The 14,970-nt window shown below is 33.6% G+C and overlaps 1 protein-coding gene across 7 annotated transcripts in view; it reads left to right on the top strand.

Annotated features, from left to right (window-relative positions):
- The window catches only part of shaker (potassium voltage-gated channel protein Shaker), a 125,704-nt gene extending 111,560 nt beyond the window's left edge, over positions 1-14,144 (top strand). For all 7 annotated transcript variants that reach the window (XM_029313661.2, XM_029313662.2, XM_029313668.2 and 4 more), the window contains one exon: positions 51-14,144. The gene's annotated coding sequence lies outside the window, so the exon portion shown is untranslated. The remainder of the gene's footprint in view (positions 1-50) is intronic.
- The last annotated feature ends 826 nt before the right edge of the window (positions 14,145-14,970 follow it).

The raw sequence follows: 14,970 nt of genomic DNA, 5'->3' as shown, positions 1-14,970 counted from the left end.
AAAATATCGATATAACATGTCTTATCTCTTCTTTACGCTGTCAATTCCAGTGAAGGAGATGGTGGCAGCATTATGGCCGTTGCTAGGCCAGTTGTCAAAGAGCAATTGCAACTCCCTGCGGTACCTGACGTAGGCCTCCTTCACATCTCGTCATAGTCGTAACGGTTGGCGCCAGCGTCACATCTCGCCAGCCTGTCCAATCAGATCCGTCAAGGGCGCCTCAGGTCAAGATCGCGGGAGTCACGGGAAGTCACGCAACTTCTCGGGAAGTCGATCGGGTGCTTCCTCCATCCGTGACGAGAAACGGGGACGAGAGGTGGAACAGAAGCCCAAAGTGTGTGCAAGAGGAGCAAGAGATGGGGACGAATCTAACCTCGTTCTTGAGAAACGTCATCATCTCTCCTGCCATCACCTCAGAAGACTTGCGCCCCACGTAAGGATCTACGTGCGAACGAAGGGGACGGGATAATTCCTCGCTCGCCGTGCGAGCACGCGTGCGGCCCGGATCCCCCACACCACCGACTCCAGTGTTCAAAACAAAAAATTAAATAAAAAATAAAAATATAACAAATGATATCGAAAAAACATCGCGGCGTCTTCGTATAAGCGCTGTCGAGTGTCCCAACCCGTCCCTGCGGGCTCCTTCGGCTTCCGATATTCGACGAGTGAAAACGGGAAAGGGGAAGCCGATAGAGGCGGCAAAGCAAAACGGGGATCGTACCAGATAATACTATATTAATTATTATCGATACAATTAATATCGAGTACCGTACACGTAGGGCGCGGGTAAATTAACAAAATACATTTTATGATTAATCGCGAGTGCGGACGAGGACACTTGGACGAAGACGCTGCTTGCAGAAAAGGCGAAAACGACGGAAACGGCAAAGAAGCACGCGAAAGAAGTATCAAGGACATAAAATCGAAGAATGACATTCGTAGAGAGAAAGAGAGAGAGAGAAAGAGCGAATGAGTGAGCGAGAGAAAGAGAGAGAGAGAGAGAGAGAGAAAGAAAGAACGAGCGAGCGAGTGAGCAAGAGAGAAGGGAGGAGGAGGAGAAAGAGAGAAAAAGAGGGGGAGAGAGTGCAGTGTGCGTTGGAAAAATATTTTATTTATTTTTAGTTTTTTTTATAAAAACAAGTAAGCTGATTTTTGTATTGGGTTACCATATTACATCATGCATTATTAATGTGAGACAATTATTAACAAAGTTAATATTTCCAATTTGTTATACACATTTGCGTATCAACGTACACATAAATAGATTTACACAAGTGCCGAAGTGAAACGATAAAATCGAAATCGATGGTCACCATTTCTTAAGAATAAGAGATTAATATATGTATATCGATAAAGAAATTAACTAACTATAAATAAACTAAATGATGATTATAACATTTTGTGGAAATAATGACACAAACGATTTCGATGATATCTACATGTGATCGTAAGTTATTCTGCCAATGTCGGTTTACACACTCCTGCCGCTTAAAATTGCTACAATAAAAATTATCTAGATCGATTCGAATAATATATTCAAAGGAAAAAATTAGAGGCCATATGAAAAATCAAAGCGTCACAAATTAATTATCATTTTTGAAGAAAATTACTTATTAATGTCAAATTAGCACAATTTTATCGTTACGATTAAAAAAAAGCTTCGTATTATAAATATATGTATAAAAGTAAATCTATTCCCATGCTTATATCTGAAACAATGGAAAAATAGAAATCTAGGCATCAGCATTATAAGTGGCGAGGGTGTATGTCCGTTTGGGTGGCAAATTTCGAAGAATTACGATAAATATTGCGATACTGAATATGAGAGTGACAGGGCCAGAGTGATTGTAATAAGAAGTGTCCAAAAAAAAAAATCAAAACCGAAAATGTCTGCCGATGGCGCGCGTTTATATCCAAATCATAATTTGAAATCTTTCAACGCGTACGATTCAATTTCTGTCATTGATGTACGCGATAATGATTTTTCGAAAATTTCGTAAACGATTGCTTGCACCGAGGACAGAATTGATGACTATTAATGATGATTATTAGCGTGAAAGTACACGTGTATTAAAAATAGCTCATATATATCACTTCTTCGTCTTTATCAAAGCTCAAAGATCAAAGGATTATTATACGAGATTCCTTACGGAACTAAATTTTGATTCGTCTCGGAGCTGCCAGAGACAGAGAATCTCTTTGATAACGGGGAGTGTAAAACTCGTTTAAAATGTCGAGAAAATGCGTTATAATAACATTTTATAGTTTTCCTCTTTCTCTCTTGTAAGCACAAATTTTCAACAAAGAAATAAACATTCTATAAAAGTCGTTTTTCTAAGTTGTCCAAAGTACAGTATTACATTTCGATGATCAAAGAAGTCAAATTTAAATTAGCTTACTGTTTTTTTTGAGTTTTAATAAGTTAGATGGCAACAGAATTTGTATCCTCGAGAAGAGGAAGAGGAAGACACGAGGTAAACTACTGTTTTTGAACGAATTGGCACGTTAATCGATCTTATAGCACCTGATCTTTTCCCGGAGATATTTTCTAAAATCTGTTCTCGTCTCAAAGTTTCACTTGTTTCAGTATGGCGGAAGCATGTCGCACAATCGTTAAAAGACTGCCATTTTAGAGCTGTCGATTTATATCTCGCACCAAAGAATAATTCCATGAGTACATCCTGCGGAATCAAATTGATCCAAATCCGATAAATCTTCAACATGTGCTGATTCGATCTAAATTTGATAAAAACCGGAGTCACAATCTTACATGTAAGACCGTGACCCGAAGTCAACTTAGTGCGACATATTTTCGCTCGCGAGGGATATAGGAAGGAAAAATAGGACGGGGTTCGATAGCCCATATAATTGACCAGTTGAACACTAGGACTCTGATTGATTGTGCTAGTGGCTATCCTAGGCACCAATTAATGTGTGTAAATGTGTGCTAACGGGACTCTCCCAAAGAGATATATGTTAGATACACGCAAAAACATAAGATCCTCGTTCCATTTTCCCGAAGTTGCCGAATATTTGGTCGTTATTTGACTGATGAAAGAAAAGCGAAGCAGAGCCCAGGTGAACTTTTTCAGTATCCATTCACTATACATATACATTGCGTTAGTTTACATTAATTGGAATACGTTATATACACATTCATACATACATGCACACACAATATGTCAAAACGTTATATACACATTTATACATACATGCACACACAATGTGTGGGTGTGTGTGTGTGTGTGTAAAAGCTTTGTTGAAAGTTGTATAAAAGCTAATTGAAACATATAAAGTGATGATTTTACTTAGTTGTGATACTGAAAAGGTTAACTAATTCTCTTTAAGAAGGCATATGTGATTTAAGGCTGATACACAATGAAAAGTTCAAAGAAATATGAGAGCAAGAAATAAAAAATTAGTTTGCCAATATATATTTAAAGAAAAGAAGAGAATAAAAAAATAATTACGAGAGAAGGGGGGGGGGAGAAAGCAGTAACAAATGAAAAAATATATATTATCAAGCAACAAAATCAATGGAGTGTAATCTCATAATTGTCTTAACATAAGTAATATAGAAATACCATAAAAAAATTTAATTGGATATAAAAAGGGTCAAATGTGTGTATAAAGAGTTTTCCACCTTTTTTGGGACGAAAGTAATTTTTGCACTTATTTAACTGATTGAAAAAAAAAACATATAAGACCTGTATTATTCGTAATATATATTTATTCTCGATTCGTTGTTCAATATATCATTCTTTGTTTGCTGATGACCAATTTACACTCCTTGTTCTTATATGTATTTCATTGTGTATCGGCTGATTTAGAGATGCATTCGTAGCAAAACGACGAAACAAGCAATTCCAAAAAAAAAAAAAAAACGAAAATAGAGAAAATGATTCGATTTAGTAGTTAATATCACTTAGAAATGATTTTAATAAATGGTTAATCTTATTTTTTAATAGATACAATACTGATGGCAAAATTTTAAGAAATGTCCAAGAAATGAGTGAGAGAAAGGGAAAGGAGAGAGGGAAGGGGGAATATGTGTGTATGCATGTGTAAAAGACAGAGAAAGGAGAAAGAACCAGAGGAATATTAAAATATAAGAGATATAACAAAATATATTGATACAATAATTACACGGAGATTTAAGTTACACGCTTTTAATACTCAGACCTCTCGCCTCGCTGATTTAGCCCGGGAAAAGAAGTACAGAAGTAATTAAAAAAGCAAAATATAAAAAACCATCACAGCCTAGCTAAAATTGTGAAAGAGAGAATGAGAGAGAGAGAATGTGTGTGTGTGTGTGTGTTATGCGTGCGTGTCTGTGTGTGTGTTCATGCATGCGTGTCTGTGTGTAAAAAAACAAGAGACAAAAGTGTATAAAAAATTGTTCTATGAACGATAAAAATTTATATTACTACTACTAAAATACTATTACTATACTATCATTACTGCAATCGCTACTACTACTATTACTACTACTACTACTACTACTACTACTGTTACTCTCTTATCATTACTATTTACTATTATTATTAACTACTATTGCGCTATTACTATTACTGCTACTGCTGCTACTATCGAACAAAAAAAACACGCTATGATGAAGTATTTAGATAACGAGAATCTACTCCGCTAGGCAGTCAGTAGCCGTTAGAGTACACGAAGATAGCCATTAGGTGGCGAATTACGACGTCATCGTTGTCGTTGCGTCGGATTATTCATAATAATCGTATCAAAATTCCAAGTCTCCGTAGAAAATCGATCAAGCCGAGGCGGTTATACATAGTCGGCTGAATTAAAAATATGAAAAATAGGCCGTCGTCAGATAGGAAAAAAATATTATAAAATATCAGATATGTTGTTCCGTTCGGTTTCCATCGGCAGACTTTCGTTGCCTGAAAATATAAATTGCCAAGGATCGAGCTTTTATGACGACCTCTCAGATAGACAAATCTTTCGATTTGTCTTATTATAAAAATTATACTTGCATGGTAATAATTACTTGTTAGAGCAGGTTAAGTATGGATTAAAATTACTTTTAATTCTTCTCATCTTACTTAACTCGCTTATTAAAGTGACTTAAACTAAAATATTTAAGTTGAGATCTTAGACAACATTTACATCTAAAAAGAATTTATATACATATTATCAAAATTATTTATTCATTGAAGGATTTAGAAAATAAAAAATGGATTGATGATTTGGTTCTTTAAAATGGATCTTTAAAATTCTCTTTGATTACGTACGAGGTCCGAAGTCGTCATGCCAAAGCGAAGAATCCTCGAAAATTCGTTGGACTTCCATTACGTTATGCCGTATCTATTTTTAATTATGCGAGTCAAGAAAGGAAAGAAAAAAAACGAGGTGTCGCGAAAGTATAACTTTCGATGTTTTCATTGTTTGGGGCATGAAAAAAAACCGTCTTGCAAAAAGGGCACAGGACGAGCGAGCGGAAGTAGTCGCCGATGTTCCTTCTATAAAATTAAGTCACCTGCATTCCCGGAGGAAGAGGAAAAGAAACTTTTCTCCTCTATGATCCTTTTTCCGCTGTGGTCTGTACTAAATCGATTATTATAAAACAAAGCGATTGTCGATTATAAAAAAAAAGCGTTCCCTCCGTTGAAGATCTAGAAAAGGGATAGAAAAAGAAGGGGAGAACGTGAATAATACGAATGTGAGAGCGAAGAGAAAAGTTAGAGAAGAAGAATGAATGACACAGTATGTCTGAGAATGAGTGAGAGAGAGAAAGAGAGAGGGAGAGAGAGAGAGAGAGTGAGAGTAAAAGAGAGAAAATTATCGGTGATAAATTATGCGAGTCGAAGATGCATTCCGAAATAATTAATTAACAATTAAAAAGAAAAAAAGAGATAACTAGTCTCGCTATACGAAGTTAGAATTATATTTCGCTATCGCCATAAAGCGAGAAAATTTGTCACTGCTAATTAATTAACGCGAGAAGGAGTCGCAAAGAGGAGTAAATCGGCGCGCCGTCGAAAGTTCCCTTTTTTGATCTACCAAAAGAATAACTAATAATAATAGTAATAATAATAATAATATTAATAATAATAATAACGCGTATGGTAATCAGCCTGGGTAGGATATTACGAATATTATGATTTAAAAAAAAGATAAAGCGAGTAAGTAAAAGCAGTTTAGATGTGTGCAGGCATCATTCTCAAGCATCGTCCATCCTGTCTTGATCTCTCCGTGGATCATCATCGATCGATTCTTCCTTGTTCGATTCCTCGCACGCGCATGCGCGATCAACATCACTATCGAATTAAAATAGCAATAAGCTGCTAAAATTAGTCGCCTGAGATCGAATAAAGATAATCTAATCGCGGATTGTTGTATGCAGAGATAAAGAATCGATGCGTAAAAAGGTAGAATCGATCGCAATGAATCCTTGCATTTAAAAGTACGAAGAGATTATGGCACGGAAGATGCTCGAGCGCCACCCGAATAAAAGAAAGAAGAAAATAGTAAAAAAAAGTTTATATATATATATTATATATTATATAATATATATGTGTATATATATGAACAATATATATACAGGCGAGAAACAAGTATGAGCGCTCGTAGATCGAGACGACCGCTTTCAAGTGATATATTTAGGTATTATATGAGTCAAAACGTATTAAAGCGCTGCTGAAAAAATATAATGTATAAGAATTTAAAAAAAGCGAACGTTTGTTATCATTCGGATAACGTTTTCGACAATTAATTTGTGCCGCGACGAGTATTACGTGTAAATGTATGCAAATATATCATGTACAGGATAAATCGTAAAGAGCATGGAGAGATTAGTAGCAAAGTTATATTTCTCGATGAGTGTCTTTACAATTGAGTTTGAGTATAAACATTTCATTCGATGTCAATTTTTTTCATAATTTTAGAATCGCAATTTGAGATAACTTGTAAAACAAGCGATATATTAAGTTTCGATTAATTTTCTTTGTCGAAACTCAAACAAAAATTAGTAGACCTATAATCAGGCCTTTTTTTAAATCAATTCTCGTCGAGGAAAAATCGTTTCCAAATTCATCGTGGAATAAGTGCCTACTACCGACATCCATACTTGACGAAGTAATCTATATATATCGAATGTACATGATATATAAATATATATATACACACATCCGAAATATGTATATGTAATAACGATATGCCGGGACAGAAAACACGAGATAAGTAAGAATCGCAGGAGGAAAGAGAATATATCGCTCGTAAATTTGCAATGTGAAAAGAAGTAATTCGTTTTTTGCGAAGAGTAGAAAGTACTAATGTTACTATATATATTCTCATCCAATACGCGGACACGTACACGTACATACACGTATACAAACATAGATACACAACGATGTACACACGGATACAAGAATGACTTTCGAATAAGCTATTTAGTAGGCTAAATCTAAAAAAAAGAAAACCGAAAAGTATATAAAAAATTTGTAATGTGAGAGCTGCCTGTAACGCGGTGGCGGCCACCCCTGCCATACTAGTCGGTCAAAATCCGTTTTGTGAAATTAATTAAATTAATTAATTGATTGATCGAAAACTCGTTTATATAGTGTTGAGCACTGTTTTAAGTGCTTTTCATTTTTTGGCTGTGTGAAGCTTGTAATAACGTAATTAAAAATGGGGGAAAAGTCATTTAATTATCGACTTTGCGCAATCACTCTCGAAATTTCTGTAAAGCGAGAAGAGAATAAATTAAAAGTGTATTGGAAGGAATGAAAAATAACACAAAAAGAGATAGAAAAAGAGAAAAAGAAAGAGAGAGAAAAATAAATAAGTGATTTTGTGATGCATCGAAATTGCAATCATGAAACGGAAAAGGGACGGAGAGAAAAAAAATGAAGAAAAAATGAAGAAGAGTGGCCGCAAACAATATTTGATCGCAAAGGATTATTAATAAAATAATATTACTAAGTAAAGATAAATAAAATATAAAATATTATAATAACGCGAATAATAAAAAAACTAATGGGCATATTAATAATATCCGATAAGTCGCACATAAATTGCTACGTTTTCTTCGATACGTTACATATGTATATTATATAATTCTGCATCTCCGTTTATACGCATTTTAACAAACAGAGCGATAAAAGAGAAGGAATAACGAGGACTAATTAAGCGAATTACTACAGGATACATTGAAATAACATATAGATACCAAAGGAAAAAATAACTATATTACTCTTAACGGTACTAGCTCACACAAATATCCTGCCGAGTTGCCCCGGGTTACGCTAAGAGCCATCTTGCCCATTTTAACACAAACAAAAGATTTATTAAGTTTATAAGCGTTAAGAGAAGCTAAGCCCAACGCCTTATTCAGAATTTAAACGAAAACTATGAGTAATGAGAAAAAAGAAAGAAGAATGTGAAAGAAAAAAGGGATACGGAAGAAACAATAGTGAAAGAAAGAGGTTATAAAAAATAGGGTGAAAAAATGAGAAAAAGAAAGAGAAAGTGTAAAAAAAAACATGAAAAATCTAGGAGACAGAAAAGGAGAAATACAAGCTCTTGTAGAGAGGTTGAATATGGAGTGAAAGAAGACAGCATGTAATACATATAATCTATTTTTCGCCTGCGCCAAATAAATCTATGAAGATAATTATTATGATTATAAAAAGGAAAAAAGAGAGAAGAAACCGCTAATTTTTCTAACAAATCCGCGCGTATGTTGCCAGGTGGCGACACCGACACGTTCTACGGCACGATTTTTTGTAAAGCCACTATTTCTATATTGCGCGACGGGGTTGCTGCAACTGCGTCGAAGGAGAAAGAAAAGAGAAAAAATTCAGCGTAATCAATTATACCGATTTCAACGAGAAATGCAAATTTCGTATGAAAGGTTGAAAGAGCAAATCGAGATAAGATGAGATAGCGATGCACGAGACTCGGCAATGAATTTATATACTATAGTACCTATCGAGGAGAGAGATCTGTGATATAACGATATTCCATGAATTCTTTGGATAATTGAGTAAATTTCTTTGAAAAAAGTCTATATTAGAAAAGTTTCGAGTTGAAAGCGACAAATTGTGAATTTGTGAAATTGTGAATTTTGTTTCTACACATACACACATATACATATATTCTATTAAAGATTCTTGCTGTCACGAGCGACTTAAACCTTTTGACACTATCAATTCCGAATTGCGATTTTTTCTTTTCACCTTGCAGGATTCATTATCGTGACTCGTGCATATCTTTCGTAATAGATTGAATATTGAGGCGGAGATCAAATTCCGTTAGGGTACCAAGGCACTCAGGGCAACGATAAATATCGATCTTATTTGTACGTGATGATCTAAGCTATTTTCGTTACACGTTCATTACACTGGATAGACGATGCTAAATGAAAAACTCACGCGCAATATCCTCAAATGCATTCGTAGATTTTAAATGAAGTAAAAGAAAAAAAAATAAAAAAGGCTGCTCTCCCGATGATTCATATTAACTCTTTAAACATAATCGCGCAGGTCGTAGAGGAATGAAGCTTACTTCACGTTGTTATGCCACATTCGAAACTGTCGAAAGATGTAGCAATAGATAATTTATACCGAGTACTTTCTGCATTTTTTTTCTCTTTTTTTTAATTCCTCTCTTTACGTATGCAGTTTTAAACGCAAATGTGGTTTTACTCGAATTCCATATAAAGTACGCGAATAATTGAGCTAAATGATATGAAATTATTCGCGCAATTTAGAGTTGCCGTCATATTAGTGAGTCATTGATGATAGCGAGAACTGTAAGTGAAGAGATAGGAGAGGGAAAAGTAAGGAAGGCACCGAAGAAAAAGAAAACTTACAGAAGCTAAACATGCGTCGGTGGGAATGGTGTATGATGGAATATCATATAACAAGCATATCCAATAATACCAACACCAAAGAATATTCGTGAGAAAAGGAAGATGAGAAATTTTCAAGAAATTTGGTTCGAGAAAGAGAAAATGATTATGAAAAATAATTATAGAGAGAAATCCTTTTATATAAAATAAGAGAAGATTGAGAGAATTTTTTTGTTACAAGTTGAAACACACACTGGTGCGCATTGTTACATATACAATCCATGAGAATTATATTCCTTTCGTTGAATCACAAAGAAAGTTGATAGGGTACAGATTTTGAGAGAGTAAGAGTGTGATATATAAGAATCAATTTATCGATCGAGATGCCATACAACTTGGGGAACGATCCCTATACACTAGCTGTATACTAAGGACAATTACGTAGTGCTCATATAGTCCGTTTGTTAATGTTTCAGATACTTTATTAAATGTTGATATAATGTATTCTCTGCTACATTCCTTGTTTATATATGCAGGAAACTATTTCAAGTCTTTAATCCTTTATAGATTTCTAAATGCCTTATATTTAACGTGATTTAAATATACATTGTTTAGCGACAAAGCTATTTGTGTTATACAAAAGATATACAAATAAATCTTTAGAAAACGTTTTATTTAATTATATTATTAAAAGATAAATCTCTCTTTCGTAATTCTTCTCTAAAATTTAATCCAAATTTAGACACATACATCTAAGAAATTTAGATTATTATGCATTAATTTCTTCAATATAATTTGAAAGAAAGTTGTGTCCTATAAAGGGTTAAGAAGCATTTTTAAGCGCTCTTCATTCGATTGATTGATCAACCGTTCAATCATTATAGTGTGTATGTGAATATACAAGGTAATTCGAATATATTCGCAAGAGATTAGACGATTCACAAAAATTCCAAGGCCGTCTACGTGCAATCTTATGCGAATAAATCTACGCATGTTCTACTAAACTAATTAATTGATTTCTCTTTCTTGATTTAAACCGTATTTAAAACGCATGCAAAGTTTTCAGACAGTATTCTCGAAAGACTCGCTATACAGATAGTTATAGTACTTCAACAAGGTATTCTCGTAAAATCGAATCGATGATTCGCGGAAAATGATAGAAGGGAGGGAAACGGAGTAAATGTGAAAAATAAATTATAGAAGAATGGGTATCAGAGTGAGAGAGAGAGAGAGAGAGAGAGAGAACTTGATATTTTAGCTTGATATTGCGCAAATTTTTCGCAAATTAATGTCACTTGTTCATTATTTCTTAATGGCATATTAAAAGTTATAGTTTTGATTTATAATTAAAATATAATATCAAATTACATTTTTTTGACAATTAGTTTAAGATAACTTTTCAGAATAAATATTACGTGTGCGTGAATATAGAGAGATATTCCATTCTGCTAAATTAATTATGAATTGTTAATTCTAATTTATTAATTTTGAAAATAGCTGTGTAACTTGCGCGATTTAACCGTTTGACTGCTATTAAATATAAATATCTATCTTCAATTTACTTTTCAATATTTCTGTCTAACATATGTACGAAAAAGATATGTAATTTTTTTATAAATTAATTTAATTTTGTTATATAAAAAAATTTTAGATAAATTATATTCGTTAAACATATAAAATTCAGCTACAAGTTTGTCGCACAAAATGAATATTTTGAACATTCTCTTATTACATTCACAACGTCAAATATATGTGTGGCTCTAATTTTATCTCACACTGAATTCTTCAAAATTAGGCAATTGCATTTAATGTTGCGCTATATAAAATATATATTTCATTATATATATGTGAAATATCCTCTTATAGGCGCTCAAACGGTTAATCGGAAACTCTCCGATTCGCATAACTGAAGAGTTCTTTGCTGCCAATTAATTATTGTTAAATAGAGATAGGCCGATGTCAAGCGATCGCTGATACAAAATCAAATGAGCGCTTATAAATGCGCAGAAAATTTCTCGATCGCGTAGGAAAAGAAAATAAAATCGATTTCACACGAGTCACAAATTATATAACATATTATTTTGCCTCTCACATGAGCAATTATTCTCTCGTTTGCGTACGAAACCTTCGATATAAGAGAATATATGCTTATCCGTCATCCTGCTAGCGTTCAATGAAGAATTGAAACTTATTAGTACCCGTAAGTTTCCGGCACTCATGGAACTTTAGAATATATAATACAAATCAAATCACACATGTTACAGCATCTGAATGTAATTCGAGTGTGATCTTATGGCGATTACATCGTGATGCAATTGTGATCGAATCGATTAGAATTTAAATGTAATCCAATCGTAATATTATTGTGGTTCATGTTTTAATTTAATTCGTGATCCGTGTGAAATCGTCTCTCGAAAAGGGCGAAAAATAAACGCGGCATCTCATCTCTGCTAACATTTGCTAAACACTAAAAGGATCACGAAGACTCCCGAGTCTACGTAGAGATGGTAACATCGATATTTTTTGAATATCGATTCTTTTTCTGCCTTCATAGATGGCAAAAATAACATCGGTATTCTGAAAACACATGTTTTTGCCACTTTCAACATATTTAGCGGCAATAATAATCATGTTTTTTTTTTTTGCAAATAATTCTTTCGCCATCTTTAAGAAACATTAACATAATATCGATAATCAAAAAATATCGATAACGATAGTAATTTTGCCACTTTAAGCCCACGTATACATATATACGCCATGAGAAAGCGCTCACAAATAATTTGTAATGTTTTATAAATAAATTGGCATATCAATCTTATCAATCACAAGAATGAATGAGAAAGGGAGGGTATAATGTGTGCGAAGGACATCTTCCCTTCAAAAAAGAAAAAAATATATAAAATGTATAACTGAGCAAGAAAACAACCTGTGAGCAAGAAAATATGTGTATGAACGAAAACACGTGTGAATGAATGAGTGTGAGCGAGAAAAAGAGAAAAGGAAAGAGAAATAAACTCGTAAAAACTATTATTGTCACTTCTTCATCGATGAATGCTCTGCTGGTTTGGAGCTGTAGTCATATCGTTAGTGTATAAGTCTGTATGTGACGATGCTAATTATTGTAATATAAAAGAACAGAGGAGATAAATGCGCGTACGTAAAAGAAGAGAAAGAGGAATAACATATTAAGTCATTACTATCACGAGAGAGAGAGAGAGGATTAACATAGAAAGATCAAACGGAGAAAAAAGAAATGAATGCGATATTATTTGTCTGGTATTACTGGGCATGCTTCGAAAGGATAGTTTTTTATAAGCTAAGATTTTATTTCTCATCCCCTCTCCCCGCGGACACTAAGACTTTTCCCCTTCCTTTTCTCCGATTTTTAATAAATAATTTCACATCAGTACGTAAAACTTTCTCCGTTTGTGTTATGCGAGCTGGACTTTTTCGCTTTTTGCAAAAGATAGGGAGGTAGGATATGTACGAATGAAAATAAAATGAGAGAGAGTGAGAAAGAGAGAGAGAATCTACGAAGAGAGGATGTAAGAAAAAAAAGCAAGAATGAAAGAGATAACAAATACAGATAAAAAAAAGCGAATTTTGGTGACAAAAAAAATAAAAAAGAATATCAAAGAGAGAGAGGGAGAGAGAGAGAGAGAGAGAGGGAGAGAGAAAGAGGAGAGAGAGAGAGAGAGAGAGAGAGAGAGAGAGAGAGAGAGAGAGAGAGAGAGAGAGAGAGAGAGAGAGAGAGAGAGAGAGAGAGAATATGAAAAAGCAATCGCACCTCGACCGAATTTAAATCTATAATTTCCTCTTACACTTCTGCGCAGTGTTTTGGGCCCTTCCGTCCAATACGCGATGTACCACTGTCATGATTTATTTAATTTTTGCAAGTCTACGTACAATAAAATTGTTATTGCTGAAACGATAAGTATGTAAAATATATATACTGTACATTTTGACCTTCGTTCTAAAAAAGCATTATTAAGGTCTCGCTGGACCAGGATTCCTGCCGTCCTGGCGTGTGTTGTAATTGTATATGTACATATACATGCGTATTTTTTAATATCAGACGGTACTTTACTCGATAATTAGAATCGCTTATATATTAGAGGGTATGTATATTTATATATAAATATAAAAACACACGTATATATATATGTGTATATAAATATATGTACGCATACGCGTGCACGTGCGCGAGCGCGCGCGCGCGCGAGTTCGTGCACGCGTGCACACATATTGCGCGATAAATGAAAGCGGCATTCCCGACGCTATTGTCTGCGATGAACGATCTTCGAAAGGAATAAAGCACTTTCACGTAGCAACGTGTTTTTGTTAGCGTCACTTATAGTTTCCTAAAATCCCAGCGAGTCTCCTGAAATATTAAATCTTTGTTTTTTCATTAATTTCTTCATGATCATAATAGCATATGTTCACTCTCTAATCTTGGAAATTTCGGAAACTAAATTTTGGAAACTTTGAATTTAGGAATTTAAAAAAAAAAATTTTTATTTCAAAAAAGGGACAATTTTTATCAAGAATTTTTAATTTTATTCTTCTTAATTTTTATTCTTCAAACTGTCAATTGCAATATTGGCAATTATAGCTGCATATTTTTTTCTTTTAAACAACTATGTTTTTTGTACATCAATTCAGAAAATGAATATTTTACAAAATATTTCATAGATTATGTTAAATATTATGTTAAATTAAAGTATAAAATATCTCGTGAACTATTCATTTTTTGACCATCCTACTCTTATGAAACATTTATGCAAAATATTGTGAGGAATTGATTTATATAAAAAAAATAGAGTAGTTTCATTTAAAAAATTTAAGATAACCTTTGATATGACCTTAGTAAGCATCTTGTTAAATTCATGTCTTGCTTGGATCTTTTTTGAATTGAAAAGAATCTCAAGATTTGAATTTCAGTTTTTTATAAAAAAAAATGAAAAAGACGAACACCTCACAAATGTTTTTTTAGGATTTTCCAAATGATATTAACGATTTTTTAAAATTAATTTTTTTTTTAATTTTGACTCTAAATGACTTCTGATTAGAGATCGTAATAATCGATAATGTCAGTGTTCTTTATCTATTCTTAAAACTTGATCAAAAATTTATTCGAGACATTTGTATATCTT

Source organism: Nylanderia fulva, unplaced genomic scaffold, assembly GCF_048542155.1.
Source record: "Nylanderia fulva isolate GAGA-0341 unplaced genomic scaffold, ASM4854215v1 Scaffold32, whole genome shotgun sequence".
Taxonomy (NCBI): domain Eukaryota; kingdom Metazoa; phylum Arthropoda; class Insecta; order Hymenoptera; family Formicidae; genus Nylanderia; species Nylanderia fulva.
Note: the sequence above shows the minus strand (reverse complement) of the source record. Positions and strands in the feature narration are given on the sequence as shown.